Source organism: Acomys russatus, chromosome X, assembly GCF_903995435.1.
Source record: "Acomys russatus chromosome X, mAcoRus1.1, whole genome shotgun sequence".
Lineage (NCBI taxonomy): Eukaryota > Metazoa > Chordata > Mammalia > Rodentia > Muridae > Acomys > Acomys russatus.
This window is the reverse complement of record NC_067169.1, coordinates 8,054,055-8,072,421: the sequence shown is the minus strand read 5'-3', so window position 1 is coordinate 8,072,421 and position 18,367 is coordinate 8,054,055. Positions and strand designations below refer to the sequence as shown.

The 18,367-nt window shown below is 38.4% G+C and overlaps 1 protein-coding gene across 4 annotated transcripts in view; it reads right to left on the bottom strand.

Moving 5' to 3' along the window:
• The window catches only part of LOC127185890 (zinc finger protein 182), a 49,729-nt gene that overhangs the window by 19,649 nt on the left and 11,713 nt on the right, over positions 1-18,367 (bottom strand). The window contains exons 1-2 of one of the 4 annotated variants that reach the window (XM_051142502.1): positions 6,951-7,191; positions 6,690-6,732 (exon numbers count right to left, since the gene is read on the bottom strand). The exons of 2 other annotated variants lie outside the window; for them this stretch is intronic. The gene's annotated coding sequence lies outside the window, so the exon portion shown is untranslated. Of the gene's footprint in view, positions 1-6,689; positions 6,733-6,950; positions 7,192-18,367 lie in introns of those variants that run through there. One more of the 4 variants, XM_051142501.1, reaches the window with a different exon arrangement.

The following is an 18,367-nucleotide window of genomic DNA, read 5'->3' as shown; positions in this document are numbered from 1 at the left end:
CCATGGAAGAGAACAACTCCTGAAACTATTAACAATACTCTGTCATGCTTGCAGACAGGAGCCTATCAGAGTTGTCCCCTGAGATGCTCCACCCTGCAGTGTTTAGAAATGATGCTGAGACTCACAGCCAAACACTGGGAGAAGCATATGGAGTCTAATGGAAAAGTGAGGGGAGGGAGAAAAGGACCTAGAGGTGACAAGGGTGCAACAAGACCAACAGAACCAACTAACCAGGGCCCAGAGGGGCTTGCTGAGAGTGGAGCACCAATGAAGGACCATGCATGGACTGGACCTAAGTCCTCTACATAGATGTAGCCGATGGGCAGTTCAGATTTCATGCGGGTCCACTAGTAAGGGTAGTGGGGGCAGTTTCTGACACGGACTCTGCTGCCTCCCTTTTGATCACTTTCCCCTAACTGGCCTGCCTGGCCAGACCACAGGGGAAGAGGACGAACTTAGACCTGATGTGGCTTGATGAGCTGGGGTGGGTGGGTAGGGAGGGCTCCCCTTTTCTGAGGAATAGGAGAGGAGTGAGGAGTGAGGGTGGGACTGGGAGAGAAGGGGGGGATAGGACCAAGATGTAAAGTGAATAAATAAATTAATAAAAATAAAAAATAAAGTGGAGAACAAGTAAAAAAAAAAAGACTAAAACCATGCAAAGAACTTTCACCCACAACAGGATCAAACTATATATTAATGCAAAAGAAAACAAACTGTGGCACACCGTGAAAATGGCAAATCTTTGAATAGGCATAGATGAATATTACAAGAAAGTACTTTAAAAGTTCACTATTTTAAGATAATCTTAAAGAAATTACAAATTTCTAGATTAATCTAAGCCACTAAAATCAGAACAAGTAGAGCCCAAGAATGTAAAGAGATGCATAAAAAATAAACATTTTTTTATGGCAGGTGTGGTGGTGTATGCCTTTAATTCCAGCATGTGGAAGGCAGAGGCAGAGGCAGGGAGATCTTGGAATTCAAGGCTATTCTGGTCTATGTAGCAAGTTACATGCCATTAAAAACAAAAATCACATGAATGATTCAATAGATGCAGAAAAAGTCTTTGACAAAATCTAGCATTTCTTCATGATAAAAATCCTTGAAAGGACAGGGCTGAAAGGGAATATAACTCCACATAATCAAGGCTATATATAACAAATCCACAGCCAACTTATCTCAAATGTAGTAAAATATGAATCAATTCCATTTAAATCAGGAATGAGACAAGGCTGTCCATTATATAGTGTTCAAAGTACTAGTTGGAGAAATAAAACAAAAGAAGGAAGTAGGACATGAATCAAATTTATCCCTATTTACATATGATGTATGTACATCATATGCACAAAATATGCACACATACATACATACATACATAATATGCAAAAAAGATCCACAAAACTCTGCTAGAAAACATATAGAAATGCTCAACAATTTCAGCAAAGTGGAAGAGTACAATCAACTTTTAAAATCAAATCAACTTACAAAAATTCAAAAGTCTTTCTACATACCAACAACAAATACAGAGAAAGCAATCATGGATACATTTCCCATTCATGCTTTCCTCAAAAATATCTAAGAATGAACCTAAGGAGATTAAAGAAAAAACTTTTACAATGAAACCTTCAAATCTCTGAAGAAAGAGATTGATGAAGTTATTAAGAGGATGGAAAGCGTGCCCATGCTCATGGATTGGTAGAATTAATGTTATGAAAATAACCACCCTACGAAAAACTACTACGGATTCAATTCTATCCCAAACCAAATTTTCCTACAGCATTCTTCACTGAACTAGAAAAAAAAATACTAAATTATATGGAACCACCAAAGATCCAGCCAAAACAATTCTGAGTCACAGGGGAACACAACCATAAAACAACAAAAAACATTTTGGGAGAGATTACCACTCCAGATTCCCAGATAAATGACAGAGTTTTAGTAATAAAACCAGCATTGCACTGGCACAAAAATGGACATGAAAATCAGTGGAACAAAATAGAAGACCCAAACATGAGTGCATACAACTATAGCACTTGATATTTGACAAAGATGCCAAAAATATATACTGGAGAAAAGACAACAAATAGTGTTCAACAATTTGGATGTCCAGATATAGAAGAATGAAATTAGACTTACATCTATCACCCTGCAAAAAAAACAACTTCAAATGGATCAAAGATGTCAACATAAAACCTGACATGCTAAAACTGCTAGAGACAATACAGGCAGTACCCTATAAAGCATAGGTATAGGAAAGGAAAGGACTTTCTGAATAGGACTCTTATTTGTCCCCAAATCGAGGCCAATAACTAACAAGTGGGACCTCATAAAACTAAACAGCTTTTGTATAGTAAATGAAATAGTCAATCAAGTAAGAGGAAGCTCATAGAGTGGGAATGAAACTTTGTTACCTAAATGTCTGGCAAGATAGGCAACATAATATACAAAGAACTAAAAAAAAAAAAAAAAAAGTGACAAGAAAACAAGTGGAGAAGATGCCCTATGGATCTTAACAGTGTTCCCAAAAGAAGAAATAAAAATGGCTAGGAAATATCTGAAAGTAGTTAACATCTTTAGCAATTTTGGAAATACAAATTAAAAATTAAACTGAGATTTCACCTTACCATGGCCAGAATGGGTAAGATCAAGAAAACAATTGACAACAAACGTTGACAAGGATGTGGCAGAAATGGAAACACTCATTCACTGTTGGTGAGATTGCAAACTGGTGCAGCCACTCTGGAAATCAGTATGGAGAATTCTAAAAAAGCTAAAATTAAATGTATTATATGACCCAGCTATAGCACTCTTTAGCACATGCCCAAAGGACTTGACATCCTACTCCACAGATACTTGCTCAGCTCTACCTCTATTCACAATATCTAGGAAGTGGAACAAATGTCCATCAACAGATAAATGAACAATGTAGTACATATACATAATGAGATACTATCAGGTGTAATAAAAAATGAAACCATGAAATTTGCAGAAAAATGGATGTAACTAGAAAATATACCAAGTGAGGTGCCACAGACTGAGATAGAGAAGCATCTCAGCTCTGGACTATAGCCCCCAGTCTTTAAATATGTGTAGGCTCAATTTTCTTAACCAATATATTTTATTAACAACTTAGTGACTGAGCATATGCCACTTATAACCCGACTAACCAAAACAATAGGAAATGAGGATTAATGGACACAATAACAAAACTGCAAGGATACCAGTTCCGAGATACAATTCTCCTGGCACAATCTGCAGGATTTCTTCTGCTGGAACCTAGAGTAAACAGAACCCAGAACCTCAGCAGGAGCTGGAGCCCTGAAGCCTTCCCTTGAACGGTTCTGTCTAGAAGCATCTCGAAGTGCAGCGATGAACAGCCAAAAACTATCCCAAGTCTCCAAAAAGCCCCGCCTCCAGTTCTGGGCTCATTTATATATCTCCTCCCAGAATCACTTCACGGGATCTTTTCTGTTGGCAACAATCAAGCTCCCGCACGAGGTGGTTGGTCTTCTAGTGGATTAACCTCACCTGTTCTCTCACAAGACCGTTCCGATCCCGTATTTGGGATCCTAAAAAACAGGTTTATCTCTCCTTCAGATATGAGTATATAACCCAAAATTAATTGAGATAACAGGAAAGGAAGAAAGGACTGGGGCCGGGGCACTGGGTGTAGACACTCTAGGGTAGGAGGACACCAGTGCTATGAAGAAGGAAATGGGAAAAATTGGAGGGTACTTTAACAGGGGAGGTGGGAGGGGGGGCAAAACAGAGGGAGAATGAAGGAGGAAAGGTAAATACCACTAAAGAATTTTGAAAAAGCTACAGAGAATCATTTATGTTTACTTAAAATTACACATCTGTATGTGTATATTATGCATACATATGTAGTTTATATATACATGCATGCATCTCACACACACACACACGAGACAGACACACACACACGAGACACACACACACACACACACACAATATAGATGTTATGCCACTTGAGGTTACAAGGCTCTCACCCACAATAATAGACTAACAACAACCCTAGTGCCAAGCAAGGAGCACCTCCTTTCAAGTTGTGGGTCAGGGGAGTTCAAGAGACCTCTAAAACAATATAGGCTGTTGTCTTTGTCCTTGATTATCTCTCAGAAATTGAGTTAGCTTAAGGTACCACACAGGTCTTGGAAGACTAGAGCTAGAGCTTGCCTGGAAACCTCCTCCCTGAGGACTAACTCTCATAATACTGTAAGGAGCTTTGCAAGCCGCCAAAGGAAAACTAGCAATCCAGCTGTAATACCTACACACCACAACAATGACTAGAAGAGCAAGATATTCCTAAGGGTACAGTAGTGGCACTTATATCCTGGGAGTAACCAACAGCCATCTAATTGGAGTTAGTATCGGCTCAAAAGGCAGAAATTCATGCCTGGATTTGTAAACCTGGCTCAATACTTGTGGCTGGTGAGGCCATGGGCGCTAGAGGAAAAACCTAGTTACTTCCCTAAGCTAGTATAATTTAGAACTGCGTTATAAATATTTAGTCTTATACCCATAGGTAAGTATTGCCTCTCATTCATCATCAAAGAAGCTTCTTCTTGCAACAGATATAGACTATTACAGAAAGCCACAAGTGAGAGGACAACCAACTATAAGGTGCCCATTTCTAACTGATACATATTTATCACAACACCTATATCTAAGGCTCAAGTAATATCACAGAAGAGGAGGTAGGATTGTAAGAGCAAGAAAATCAGGATATTTATTGTGAGATAGTATCTTAGCCACACTTATGAAATCTCAACAACATGGCTGCCTAAATATCTCTAAAAAAAATGGAACACTAATTGGCATGTCAATGTGGTTAGGGGAAATTTCACAAAGCCTTATCGCTAAATGAAGAGCTATATACAATTACTGGCTGCTGAGAGAAGGAAGATCAGTCTTCCCCAGGGGCAAAGTCCCGATAGACTGTCAATCCCAAATGGTCAGCCCTAAACACATATACAACACTAAATATCCTCAGCAGGTTGCACATTAAAGCTTATATGTGTACGGTTACATATGTATATCTATAATACATAGTGATATATAACAACACTACTTAAAGAATGACAGGCCAAGAATTTGAGAGGAAGTGAGAGGCTATGGAAGGGGCTGGAGGGAGAAGAGATAGTGGGGAAATGATGTGAATATAGTACTCATACATAAAATTCTAAAAATAAAAAATAAAAGCGACAAGAGCTAGCCGAAGCTATAGTGCTGGTGGCATGGGAAAGGTCCTGGGCTCAATTCTCAGCATTTCATAGCGCGCGCGTGTGTGTGTGTGTATGTGTATGTGTGTGTGTGTGTGTGAGAGAGAGAGAGAGAAAGAGAGAGAGATACAGAGAGAGAGAGACAGAGAGAGAGAGACAGAGAGAGAGACAGAGACAGAGACTTTCTGACAACAGAATTTAAGCATCAAAGCCAAAATGCATTAAACAATACACACAACATTGTTTCTATTACTCAACTTTACAATGCACAAAAATTTATGAATATCCATGCAAGGAACAAAATGAACCACAGCAAGGGATTACTTTCCATAAAAGTCAGATGATGGGGGCTGGAGGGATGGCTCAGAGGCTAAGAGCACTGGATGCTCTTCCAGAGGTCCTGAGTTCAATTCCCAGGAACCACATGATGGCTCACGACCATCTATAAGATCTGGCGCCCTCTCCTGGCAGGCAGGCCCATATGCAGGGAGGACATTTTATACATAATAAATAAATCTTTAAAAAGAAGTCAGAAGATGTAAGAAAAAGAAATCTGACTGCTGAAGACCTAAGCTACATATTCAGTAAGGCAGATTTTATATATAATCTTAGATAGGATTTGTTTTTCTCAATGTCATAGACCACTGAGAAAAACGGATCATATATTGGGTGACAAATCAGTAACTGTAGAGATATCACAAAAACATTTTGATAAAAATGCAGTGAGTTCGAGGCCAGCCTGGTCTACAACGTGAGTCCAGGACAGCCATGGTTACACAGAGAAACCCTGTCTCAAAAAACCAAAACCAAAATAAAAGCAAAAAAAAAAAAAAAAAAAAACAAAAAAAAAAAAACCAAAACCCCAAAACAACAACAACAACAACAAAACCCCAAAATAAAAAATGGTAACAATAGACTTTTCTACTTTGAAATTAAAACAAGCTTTTATTATCTCTTTTGGGAAAAGGGATAATGATCCAAAATTACAGAATTCCTAAAAAGAACACAAAAAATTCCACATCAAACTCCATGAGATACAGAATGCAGTGAATAAAAGAAAATTTAAAGCTTCAAAACCAAATCAACAAGAACAAAAAAGGGAAAAGTTTCCAATTAAAAAAAAATAAGAGCTGGGTGTAGTGGTACACGCTTTCAATCTCAGCACTCAGGAGGCAGAGGCAGGCAGATCGCTGTGAGTTTGAGACCAGCCTGGTCTACAAAGTGAGTCCAGGACAGCCAAGGCTACAAAGAGAAACCCTGTCTTGGAAAAGAAACCCAAACCAAAAAACAAACAAACAAACAAACAAAAAACCCAAAAAAAATCTAGAGTAGAAAACCCACAAAAGCAAGCAAAGTCACTTTTATTAAGAACTAAGAGATTTAAATTTAAGAAAAGCAATGTTAACAAAAGATACCAGTAATATGCTAGTAAAATTAAAATCTTACCTCTTTAAAAGAACATCAAATTATAGATAAACCACTAGCTGACCTAATGAGAAAAAAGTACAAATATATACTATAAATATGATAAGGGATAATGAACAATAAAACAGAAATTTTAAAAGTCACACATATTTTAGTGCATATGAATTTGAGAATCTACATGCAATGGATATCTTAAAAAATACAAATGAACAAAATTTAACCTGGCAAAGAAAGTCAACTTAAACAGATTAGAATATCTTATAAAGTTATCAAGGAACTAACCTGCAAAGACTTCACATAGGAATCTGACTCAACCTTCAAAGACAATTCCAACACTACAAAAAATTCTTCCTGAGAAAGGACAATGGAAAACTTCCAAATTGTTTACATGAATCAAACAAATTGGTAAGTAAATGGAGTTAAGATTGTACTAAATGGGAAAACAGCAGACCAGTTTCACTTCTGAAACTAGTGAATAAGCAGAGTAGGACCACATTAATACAATAATATAATATGACTAAATGAGATCTATTCTAAGAATACAATGATGCCCCAACAAAAGAAGTTATTAGTATAGTACAATTCACCATTTAAATAGAGAAGTGTCTATATAGCTCAATGGTAGAGCACTTGCTTAGTATGCGTGTAGTGGTTGAGATAAGAGTTGCCTTTATAGGCTTATATATTTGAATGCTCTATCGTTAGGGAATGGCACTACTTGAGAGGGGCTAGGAAGTGTGGCCTTGTTGGAGTAGGCATGCCCTTATTGGAGGAAGTGTGTCACTGAATGCAGACTTTGAGATTTCAAAAGCTTAAGCCAGGTCCAGTGTCTCTTCTTGCTGTCTGTGGATTCAGTTGTATAAATCTCAGGTAGGTTTCCAGCATATCTGCATGCCACCATGCTCCTAACCATAATGGCAATGGAGTAACCTCTGAAACTGTAAGCCAGTCCCAATTAAATGTTTTCTTTCATAAGAGTTCCCATGGTTACGGTATTCATCATAACAATAGAACACTGAGTAAGACAGCAGGTTTGAGCCTCGCAATCACAAGCAAAAGAAAATTTGTAAGATTAATTTTTAAAATCTTAATAGAAACATGCTGAAATGGGGCTTAGAGAGTAACATGTTTGCCACAGAAACTGGAACTCATGTAAAGGTAGAAGAAGGGATCTGTGGCATATGCCTCATCCCATAATAGTAACTCTTATGTTTTTAAGAAAGAAAATGATGAAAAGATGGCTTCAGTGGGTAAAGATTCTTGCCATCAAGTCTAATGATCAGACTTTATCCATATGAATTATGTCAGAGAAGGAGAGAACCAATGCCAATAATTTTTCCTTTGACCTCCAAACACACACACACATACCAACTTTTTTTAAAAAGAAAAACACTGAAACAAATTTAGCATCCATTTCTTGTTTTAAAATCACCCCCAGAAAGAGAGAGAGAGAGAGAGAGAGAGAGAGAGAGAGAGAGAGAGAGACAGAGACAGAGACAGAGAGACAGAAAAAGACAAAGACAAAGAGAGACAGAAGGATTGAAGGTAATTTATTTAATTTAACCAAGGGTTATTTGCTTTATTTTTGGTTGGCTTTTCAAGACAGGGTTTCTCTGTGTAGCCCTGGCTGTCCTGGACTCACTTGCACACCAGGCTGGCCTTGAACTCACAGTGATCTGTCTGCCTCTGCCTCCCAAGCGCTGGGATTAAAGGCGTGCATCACCATGCCCGGCCGGGTTATTTACTCTTGTATCAGCTAATTTCATGTCAACTTGAATACTTTATAATCATCTGGGAAGAGGAATCTCAACTGAGAAAATGCCTCCATAAGACTGGCTGGCCTGTAGACAAGCCTATGGGTATTTTCTTGACTGATGCTTGCTGATTGATGTGGGAAAGGCCTACCTCATTGTGGGTGGTGACATGCCTGGGATGGTGAACCTGAGTCCTATAAGAAAGCAGGCTGAAGAAGCCATGGGGAGCAAACCAGTAAGCAGCACTCCTCAGTGGTCTCTAGTTTTTGCCTTGAATTTTTTCCCTGACTTGCCTTTAATGATAGACTATAATGTGGAAGTATAAAATGCAATAAACCCATTCCTCCCTAAATTGCTTTTGGTCGTGGCATTTTATGGCAGCAACAGAAGCCCCAACTATGACAATAGAGGATCTATGACCTTTCAAGGAAGGTTAAAGATATAAGTCAATCCTGGAGTCAACATTTCACTTAATGGGAAAATTCTAGAGTTATCTCCATTAACATCAGGAATAAAGCAAAATACAGTCACCATTACTATGAAATATGGTCTTGAATGGGTTAGTTGATGCAATTAGATATAAGAAAACAAAAGAGTATAACTAAAAATAAATAAAACTCTACTTGCCAATCATATGAGAGTATATCTGAAAAATCAACAATATGAAACAATTATTTGAAGATTTCAGAAAGCTATAAGTATAATCAATAATTACATATGAAAACAAAGGCTAGTTAAATTATATAAACAGCAGAATGATACCAACAAGGAAAAATATTTAGAGATATTTTTCAAAGAAATTTAAAAAATCTAAATGATGAAAACTTGAAAAATTCTAGATAAACACAAATAATGATGACATTTCTTTTTTGTTTTGTTTACTTTTTGACACAGAGTTTCTCTGTATAGCCCTGGCTGTCCTGGAATTTGATTTGTAGACCAGGCTGGCCTCAAACTCACAGAGATTCTCCTGCCTCTGTCTTTCGAGTGATGGGATTAAAGGAGTGCACCATCACTGCCCAGCGACATTCTGTTTTTAACAATACATAGTACAAATAATTTAATCTTTTCAAAGTACTGTCTGGCTTTGGTGCTTGGCTTTATAGAGGTAATTTTTAAGATTTCATGTCCATAGGAGTGTCTTTGTCCACACGGGTACTACGTTATGATTTAGAATGGAGGCGTTGGGTCATTACCAAAGGGGATGAAGGTGGAGACCAGCCACATGAACAATCAAGCATGCCTACATAATGAAAATTCTGAACACTGAAACTTACCCAAGCTTCCCTAATGGGCAATACTCTCAGAGTGCTATTAAACAGTGCTGTCCAAAATCATGTTCTGACTACACAGGGAGAAGAAAAGGGGAGCTCTACATGTATGCACTTCAACACCCAATATGAAAAAAGCAAAAAAAAAAAAAAAAAAAAAAGGCCATGTACAAAATATATAAGTGTATAAAAAATAAGGGCAAGGTGCACCACAGCAGGAGAGTCATGAGTTTCAGAAATCATGGGCTACATATATGGCACATGAGGCCAGAGAAACATAAATTGCAAGACTCTATTTCATAAACAAAACCAAACTGCATAAGACTAGTTAGAAAAATACGACACCAGAAAAAATTCTGTATAAGACCAGTTATAAAAATACTGGAACAAAAAAAAAAATGACTCATCTTAAAGTACTGACTCAAAAAACCCACTGTTTTAGCGGCAAGGTTTTATTATGTAGCCCAGTCTGGCCATTAAGTCCTTAGCTGTCTGAATACCGGAATTATAGGTATAGACCACTATGCCCAGCACATAAAACTTACTTTTTAATAAATGGTGCTAGAACCCCGAAGAACTCCAGCAGGCACCAGGATTTACCAGCCAACACCAAAGATAACCAAATGGCTAAAGGCTAGCATAAAAACATAATCAACAAAACCAGAGCAATATGGGATCTCCAGAACCCAGTTTTCCATCGGTGAGCAGCCCTGGATACCATAACACAACTGAAACACAAGAAAATGACATTAATGCTATGCTAATGAGATGATAACAGCCTTTAAAGAGGAAGCCCTTAAAGAAATACAAGAAGATACAGAAAAATAGATTGAGGTTTTAAAAGAGAAAATGAATAAATGACTCAAAGAAATACAGAAAAATACAAACAGATGAAAGGAATCAATAAAACAGTTCAAGATCTGAAGATGGAAATTGAAACTATAAAGAAAACATAAACTGATGAAACCCTGGAGAGGGAGAACTTAGGAAAATCAGGAACTACAGAGCAAAGCATCTCCAACAGAATATGAGATGGAGGAAAGAATCTCAGGTGTAGACGATAAAATTGAAGAAATAGATATATCTGTCAAGAAATATTAAACTGAAAATATTCTTGACATAAAACATCCAAGAAATCAAGTACACTGAAACTTACAGGAATAGGACAGGAATAGGAAAAAAGACAGGGGGAAAAAAAAAAGATTCCCGACTCCAAAGACCAAAATATATTTTCAAGTAAGTCGTAATAAATTTTCCGAATCTAAAGAAAGGAAAAATCCACCAAGATGATACCTCAGTTCTGAACATCTATGCCTCAAATGCAAGGGCACCACAAACATAAAAGAAGCATTACTAAATCTGAAACCACACATTGATCTACACACATTAATAGTGGGAGACTTCAACACCCCACTCTTGCCAAAGGACAGGTTAAAAAAAACAAACAACAGAAACTAAATAGAGAAATAATGACATTAACAGGTATCATGGATCAAATGGATATAATAAACATCTACAGGCCTTTCACCCAAACACAAAAGAATATACCTTTTCCTCAGCACCTCATGGAGCCTTCTCCAAAACTTGGTCACTTTATTGGTCACAAAGCAAGCCTCAATAGATACAAGAAGTTTGAAATAGTCCCTTGTAGCTTATCAGACCACCATGGACTTCAATGACAACAGAAATAACAAAAAGCCTACACATGCATGGAAACTGAATAACTCTCTACTTAATGAAAACTGTGTCACAGAAGAAATGAAGAAGAAAATTGAAGGCTTCCTAAAATTTAATGAAAATGAAGGCACACCATACACAAAATTACGGGACACAAACAAAGCAGTGTTAAGAGGAAAGTTCATAGCATTAAGTGCCTTCACATAGCAATTGGAGACATCAAATACAAGCAAAATACAGCACACCTGAAGGTCCTGGGAAAAAAAGAAGCAGACACCCATGAGTAGTAGACAGCTGGAAATAATCAAACTCTGGGGGGAAAACATCAAATTAGAAACAAAGAGAATAATTCAAAGAATCAATGAAATCAATAGCTGGTTTTTTGAGAAATCAACAAAACAGATAAACCCTTAATTAAACTAATGAAAAGGCACAGAGGCACTGTCCAAATCAACAAAACCAGAAATAAAAAGGGAGACATAACAACAGACATCGAGGAAATCCAAAGAATCCTCAGGCCTTACTTCAAAAGCCTATAAGCCACAAAATTTGAAAATCTAAATGAAATGCACAATTTTCTCAATAGATTCCATGTACCAAAGTTGAATCAAGATCACATAAACCAATTAAATAGTCCTACATCTCCTGTGGAAATAGAAGTAGTCATCAAAAGTCTCCCAACCAAAAAAGCCTAGGGTCAGATGGATTCAGTGCGGAATTCCAGCAGACCTTCCAAGACCTACCAATACACTTCAAACTAATCCACAAAATGGAAACAGAAGAAACATTACCAAACTCATCTATGAGGCCACAATCACTTTGGTACCTAAACTACACAAATACCCAACAAAGAACGAATTTCAGACCAATTTCCCTTATGAATATTGATGTAAAAATACTCACAAACTGAATTCAAGAACACATCAAAAATATCATACACCATGACCAAGTAGGCTTCATCTCAGGCATGCAGGGGTGATTCAATATATGGAATTCCATCAATGTAATCCACTGTAAACAAACTGAAAGAAAACAGTCACATGATCATATCCTTAGATATGGAAAAAAGTTTGAAAAATGCAACACCTGTTGATGTTAAAAGTCTTGCAGAGATCAGTGATACAAGGCAAACACTTAAACATAGTAAAGGCAGTGTACAGCAAGCCTATAGCCAACATCAACCTAAATGGAGAGATATATAAAGCAAGTCCACTGAAATCAAGGACAAGACAAGGGTGCCCACTATCTCTGCATCTTTTCAATAAAGAACTTGAAGTCCTAGATAGAGCAATATGACTACTAAAGGAGATCAAGGGGATACAAACTGGAAAGGAAGAAGTCAAGGTATCATTTTTTGTGGATGATATGATGATAATATACATAAGTGACCAAAAAATTTCTACCAGGGAACTCCTATAGCTGATAAACACCTTCAGCAAAGTGGCTGGATACAAAATTAAATTAAAAAAAATCAGTAGCCCTTCTATGCACAAAAGACAATGGCCTAAGAAAGAAATTTGGGAAACAGCACCCTTCTCAATAGCCACAAAAACCATAAAGTATCTTAGTGTACCTCTAACCAAGCAAGTAAAAGACTTGTATAGAAAAAACTTCAAGTCTCTGAAGATGGTATCAGAAGATGGAAAGATGCCCCATGCTCATGGATTGGTAGGATTAAAATAGTAAAAGTGGCCATCGTATCAAAAGCAATCTATAGATTCAATGTGGTTCCCATCAAAATACCAACACATTTCTTTACAGACCTTCAAAATATAATTCTCAACTTCATATGGAAAAAGAAAAACCAAGAATATATAAGACAATTTTTGTAAAAAACAACAACAACAACAAAGATCTTCTGGAGGTATCTCCATTCCTTATTTCAATCTGTGCTATAGAGCAACAGTAATAAAAACTGCATGGGACTGGCATAGAAACAGACTGGTGGAACAATGGAATTGAATCAGAGACACAGAAATAAACCTATACACTACGGACACTTGATTTTTGACAAAGAATCCAAAATCATACAATGGAAAAATGATAGCATCTTCAACAAATGGTGCTGGTCTAACTGGATGGCTACATGTAGAAAACACAAATACATCCATATTTATCACCATGCACAAAATTCAAGTCCAAGTACATCAAAGACCGTAACATAAAATGAAAAGCATTAGATCTGTTAGAAGAAAAAGTGGTGAAGAGCCTTGAACTGATTGGAACAGGAGCCAATTTCCTGAACCAAACACCAATAGCTCAGGCTCTAAGATCAACAATTAATAAACGGGACCTCATGAAACTGAAAAGCTTCTGTAATGCAAAGGACTCTGTCATTAAAACAAAACGATAGCCTACAGTCTGGGTAAAGATCTTCACCAACCCTATATCCAACAGAGGGCTAATATCCAAGATAGACGAAGAACTCAAGAAATTAAACACCAACAAACCAAATAATCCTACTTAAAAATGGGGTACAGTGTGGAAGACTGTCTTGAGTGTATGTAACAACTGTAAATAAAGCACTGTTTAGCCAATCGGCTGGGCAGAAGGATAGGAAGTGGAAGGGGGAGGAGCTGGAAGTTGACAGTTGAGGGTTGACAGTTGATGGAGAGAGTTGGAGGAGAGAAGCTGCCCAAGGATCATTAGATTGGCAAATGCTTGGGATATAGGTTGGTTATGAGGATTAGAGTAGTTTACTTTAGTTTACTGTTAGATTAGTAGCAGTTTAGATTCTGCCCAGTAGAGTGTCTGCAGCTTTGAATTATGATTCAGTCTCTTTGTGTCAGTCATTGGCTTCCTAGGCCGAACAGATACAATTCATTGTAACAGTACAGTGGTAAACAGAGAATTCTCAACAGAGAATATTGAATGGTCAAGAAGCACTTTAAAAAATGCTCACTGTCCGTATCCATCAGGGAAATTCAAATAAAAATTACTCTTAGATTCCATCTTACACCCATCAGAATGGCTAATAAAAATTCAAGTGACATGACATGCTGGGGAGGATGTGGAGAAAGCAGAACACTCCTTCATTGCTGGTAGGAGTGCAAACTCATACAACCACTTTGGAAATCAATCTCGAGCTTTCTCAGAAAATTGGGAATAGCTTGACTTCAAGAACTAGCTATACCACTCCTGGGCATAGACCCAAAAGATGCTCCACCATATAACAAGGACATTTGCTCAACTATGTTCATAGTTTGTAATAGCCAGAAACTGGAAACAACCAAACAACGTCCCTCAACCAATGGATAAAGAAACTGTAGTACATCTATACAATGGAATACTATTCAGCTATCAAAAACAAGGACATCATGAAACTTGTAGGCAAATAGATGGAGCTGGAAAAGATTATCCTGAGTGAAGTAACCCAGACCCAGAAAGACATGCACAGTACATACTTACTTATAAGTGGATATTAGCTCAACATAGATGACCTCTGAGAGATCAGAGGGGGATCCCAGTGGGAGATTGGGACAGATACTGGGACTCTCGAAGCTGGATTCTGGGTGGAGCCCTGAAAGGTGTATGGAAGAGTTGGGGGAGGGAAGGACCCAGAGGGGTCAGGAACTCCACGGGGAGACCATCAAGGCTGGTGGATCTAGACATAGGGGACCTGCAGCCAAGGAAGGTGCATGAAGAGAAAATAGACCCTCTCTTCAGATGTAGCCATGTGGGGTGTGTGTGTATGGGGAACTGACATGCACTCTGGTGCCCATGGATTTGATCACTGCCCCTTAGCAGGACGGCCTGGTGGGCACTGGAGGAAGGGGATGCAGGCTATCGTGATGAGACATGATAGGCAGTGGCCAGACAGTGGGGGAGGAGGGCCGCCCCCATCAGAGATCTAGGGGAAGGGGAATGGGGCAGAGAGGGAGGGAGGGCAGGAGTGCGAGGATAGGAGTGAGGGGCTAACAACTGGGGTGTCATGTAAATGAATGATAATAAATAAAAAATTTAAAAAAGAATAACCACAAAGATACATGCAATACTGTCTGAACTCAAGAATGCATTTATAAGTGTGCAGTATGTATGTATGTATTGTATCTCTCTCTCTCTCTCTCTCTCTCTCTCTCTCTCTCTCTCTCTCTCTCTATATATATATATATATATATATATATATATATATATATATATATACATATACACAGGAAGCCAAATTAAAAAAGAAATGGTATTATATGTACATTAACTAATTTAGTCCAAATTCCTATTTATTTATTTATTGTTATTATTAGTAATAGTGTGCAGATGTATAAAGACAGCTAGATAACAGACATTACCAAGCCAAAGAGAGAGGCCTCAGCAGAAAACAACCCTGATGGCATCTTGATTTTTGACTTCTACTCTCCAGAATTGTGGGAAAAAAATTGCTGTTTAGGCCACAATCTGTGATGGTCTGCTATAACAGCCTGAACTAATACAGGGTGAATACTCTTAAAGTAAGTGATTAGAATAACAAGAGTTTATATTTTTATGTTTTGACTGATACCTTAGAGTATTTTCACATATATATGATATCTTGGAGATGAGACCCAAGCCCAAATATAAAATTCACTTATGAATACACACACACACGCACGCACGCACACACACACTGTGTCATGAGTAACTGTCCTCAGAGCCAAGTAAATACTATCTTGGGGAATTCAGCAGTGAACCCCTTGCAAAAGATCATCCTAGCTAAGTTGGCTAGGTTGGTTAATGGTTTATACCTCCCGACAGTGGTGCAGAGTAGGGCAAGAGAGAGATTCTTGCCTGAGTATTCAGCTGTTGCTCCCTACTACCTGGGGACTCTGCCTTGGGCCTGGGAAAAGGTGTAGAGTATACAGAAGGGGAAGACTAGAGCTGGGCATCCATCTATGCACTTTATCCCTGTTGGAATAAGGTTTTCCAGATGTGGCCTGTAGGGAGAGAAGTGCTCACATCCCTGTAAGTCAATAAGCCCTTCCCTATGCTCTGTCAGTAAGCCCAACAAAATTCCTCGGTTCAGAATTGTACCATGATTTGTTGTAGTGACCTTGGGAGAAGGAATAGAAGCTGATTTATATTTAGCCCAGGGAAGGAATCTTAACAACATATCCATATCTTAATATAGACGGAATGTAAATTTCTGCTGTATTTTTAGTGTATGTGCATTTTGATTTTTAGCTATTATATCACATGAGATCAGCTGGGTAATTTTTTCATTTCTGTAATACTGGCACTCAAAAAATGTTAGATTTCTGGAGCATTTCAGATGTCAAATTTTTAGGTTAGGGATGCCCAATCTGTTTGCTAATCACATGCAATTATGTAAGAAGATGGCTTCACTCTAGTCACTCAGTAACTACATTAAGTATAGCTATATACCCTGAAAGTACACAAGAAGTACCCAAAAAGACTCTCAAAGGAGAAGTAGAAAGTAGTCTGGTTAGGGATCCAAGAGCTTAACAAAAGTGCTATAGCATGTTATGACTGCCCATTCCCAACAACAGAATGCACATGGACCATGTCTCTAATCCCCAACAAATCTGTGTAGGTGGCTCAGCCTTTACCCAGATCTACAGGTGGCCCTCCAACAACATCAGAGAAGAAGGGAACACCAGCAGAGGAGATCAGTTGGGAGCCTGCAGTGGAGAAAGTGCTTTTGTTCCCCCACTGAGTCTGTCTGTGCTGGCAAACAGGTGGCACTTAATGGGAGACCTACACATCAGCATCCAGGTGGGAAATACTCTTCATTCCTGCTGGCCAAGAACCCTTTCTTCTGTTGTGACCAGGCATAGATACTGCAGGGGTAAATCTTCCATAAAAGAAGCCTAACTTAGAAAGTTCCTATAATTTTATGGTACCAGAAGCAGGGCTTGGTCAATTTCCATACAGATTCTAGTTCTATAACTCCTCTGAGTTCCTCAAGGCTAGCAACACAGGTCTACTTACCACACCTTACCTACCTTGCTTTTTTAGTGGCCACCCCTCAATGGGACAGCTAGTTATAACCTACTGGAGTCAGCCCACTGATCCCCACATATTTCATGGACTTCAGATATGCTGTTGTGACCACCTCTCAGTCACAATGTGATTCCAGGAACCTTGTTCCTGATTGCTTTAAAGCTCCAGATAGAAACTCCTGTAAGCAAAACCTAACTAGATGATACCTCAAAGCCCAATAAAGGCTTTGGCCTGCAGGATCCTCACTTTTTCTTGCACCACACCTGAGTGACATCCTAGATGGCCCTTATTTTCCTGTCGATGCTGTGAGGTATTATAATGCCTTCTTCTAAGTTCCATTTCTGTTATGCTGTTGGGGTTTTGTTTAACTGCCTTCTCTGTGTCTCACCTGACTGGCACACTTGAATGTAATGTCTTCCACTCACAGGGATAGCTTCGTGGGAATACACTACACAGATTAGATAAGAGCTATCAGGTGACTACCAGTGTAAGCAAGATTCCTGAGCTGGAGGCATTGGGTAAGAGCAGAAACTTGAACATTAAGCCACCCATCAGGGTAAAACTGCACATTATGAAGAGCACAGTATAATCATCCTACCAAAAAAAATCATCCTACCATATTTCCTGGAACCTGCTCAACTGGACTGGAATTCACAACCACTCTTGTAAGAAAGAAAACAAGTTCAAATTAAAAAAACAAACAAACAAAAACAAAAAGTAAAAAAAAGAAAAACCCTGTGGCATATTTAAAAAGTGTTATTTGTCTCCAGTTCTGGCAGAGATGTGTCCCAACTCCCTAATCTTAGAATTTACTAGTAGTAATGAGAAGACTCATAGATGTCTTGAGAACTCCAGGATGGCAGTCTCTAGTTACCACAGAAACCAACACATGCTTATTGAGGGTAAGTATTTCCAGCCCTGGCTCAGATCTACGGAGGAGGGCTAGAAACTGGGTTGCTCATCAATGGCTAGTGATTAAACCAATCCTACTTGTGTAGAACCCTAAGTGATAGGGATAAAAGTTAGGGAACGTCTGACTTAGTCAACAATGAGGTACTGAGAG